The sequence below is a fragment of the Chenopodium album genome, chromosome 13, assembly GCF_948465745.1.
Source record: "Chenopodium album chromosome 13, dcCheAlbu1.1, whole genome shotgun sequence".
In the NCBI taxonomy this organism is placed as follows: domain Eukaryota; kingdom Viridiplantae; phylum Streptophyta; class Magnoliopsida; order Caryophyllales; family Amaranthaceae; genus Chenopodium; species Chenopodium album.
In genome coordinates, this window is record NC_137846.1 from 18,726,277 (window position 1) to 18,728,550 (window position 2,274).

The 2,274-nt window shown below is 33.8% G+C and overlaps 1 long non-coding RNA gene across 1 annotated transcript; it reads right to left on the reverse strand.

Moving 5' to 3' along the window:
- Positions 1 to 242: 242 nt before the first annotated feature.
- LOC145576458 (uncharacterized) lies at positions 243 to 1,606 on the reverse strand. The gene is made up of 3 exons (XR_014098392.1): positions 999 to 1,606; positions 801 to 888; positions 243 to 490 (listed from the first exon to the last, which is right to left on the reverse strand). It is a non-coding gene; the product is annotated as an uncharacterized LOC145576458 (long non-coding RNA).
- Positions 1,607 to 2,274: the final 668 nt, after the last annotated feature.

The window sequence follows — 2,274 nt, forward strand, 5'->3', positions numbered from 1 at the left end:
TAGTGGAAAAAAGGCTATCCGTAACGGGCAAAAAGAGCATATTCGTAACGGGCAGTGGGCGTTACGTATACTGCCGTTACGGATAGACAATGTTATTCGTAACGGGCAGTGTCCGTTACGAATAATGTTTGATGCAACTAAAAAAAAAATCCAGCACGTGCTAGCACATGCTGGATCATTTTATCAAATAACGAGATACATTTTTTTTCCAAAGTATAATACATTAAATACGAAGTATACAATAACAATAATATGTTCATTATCACTTCAAAATATATCAAATTTCTCATATAATGTCGCAAGTTTACATCTTTAGATTAAGACTAACAAGTTTTGTCTAAATTAGTATTAAATAATTTAGATCTTCCACAAATTTTCAGAGTTCCTGGAAATTGTCCTGTTGAAACTCGTCAATGTCTGAAAATCCCAACATTTTGTGGTCTGATATGTTGATTCTTAAGCTCCCTTGTGTAGATATTATATGCTCCACCTTCAATAATTTCAACAAACCAAAAATTAATATAATGAAAAAAAAATAATAATATCAACAAACAAAAATTAACATAATTGAAAAACAAAAATTAATAATATCAACAAACCAAAATTAACATAATTGAAAAAATAATAATATCAAAATACCAAAATTAACGTAATTGAAAAAAAAAATCAAAAGTGTTCGATTTTCAGAAAAGAAAACTGGAAGTGTTGTAATAATATCAAAAAACCAAAATTAATGTAAGGTCAATGTTTTAATTCCTAATTTAAGTTCAAACCCAGTACAAAAAGGGATAGAAAATAACCATTCTAGAGTGACGATGAACTGAATGAATTCGTCGATTCGAACCCGCCCGGTAACATCATCTTTGATTGTATAAGCTTCTCCACACCCTAAATTCAACATTATTCACAAATCCAAATCAAAACCCAAAACAAAATAAAATTCAAAATCAAAATATCAACCAATTAAAGAACCCTAAAAACAAAAATGAAAGAATTACCAGAACAATTCCATCCTTGCATTTGATGCCAACAACAGTACCACTGTTATCAACAGCCTTAGCAGCGTACTCGATCTGGAAAACTCGACCAGCCTTGGCGTTAAATAGCGTAAATTGACTTGGAAGGAATCGTATTATGTAACCACCGGCGTATTGTTCGAAAGTGTTTGAAAACCATTCTTTAAAAACAAACCCCCAAAACTCAGATTTACACCCACAAAAACAAACCCGCCAAACCCAGATCTACACCCACAAAAACAAACCCGCAAAACCCAGATTTATACCCACAAAAACAAACCAGCAAAACCCATGAAACCACCCCGACGATCTACAAAAACTATTCTGACCCGTCGAAACCAACCCTAAAATCCCAGAAAGTCGATATCCGGCCATGAACACCACCATCACAAATCCACAAAACCCATGAAATCCCCCACAAAACTGATTAATTTGAGAGTAAAGCAACGAAAATTGAGGAATTTAAAAAGAAAAATGAGAAAGATTACCGTCAAAATAATGGTTGAGATGAGAGAATTATGTGGAAGTAGAAATAGTGGTCATGGCGCAAGAGAAGTAGAGAGATTGAGTGAGCAAGAGTGAGAGAGAGGAGAGAGAGAGTGGAAATGATAAGAGAAGAGAGGATAAAAGAGGGGTGACGGCTGGAGAGCGAAAACCTTAATGGGCTATGGGCTCCATTCCCAACAGTTGGACTAAAGTATTCGTAACGGGCACAATATGCCTGTTACGAATAATATAGTATTCGTAACGGGCACAATATGCCTGTTACGAATAATAAAGTATTCGTAACGGGCAATATTTTGCCCGTTACGAATGTTATATATTTGTAACGGGCAGTATCTTGCCCGTTACGAATATTATATATTTGTAACGGACTTCTATTTTGGCCGTTACGGATGTATTTTATGTAACGGGCATACCTTTGCCCGTTACAAATAGCCTGTTACGAATGACAATTTTTCCACTAGTGTGCCTTCGATCCTTCGTTACTTAAAGCGAATAATATCAGAATTGGTTGAAAATTAGGATTGCAATATGCGTCGTTTGATTTCGATGTGTATATTACACAAATTCTTTGCATTTAAAATTTATGTTTTTTTAGTTGTTTTAAGGTTTATGTTATTTGTTTTAACTCTTATATTCTTGTAAGGTTTATGTTAATTTTTCTTAGTCTTTATGTTATTCGAATTCAGACTTTATATTTACCAAGTGTACAAACCAATGGTTTGACTTACATGCTTAAAGAATTATAAATTCC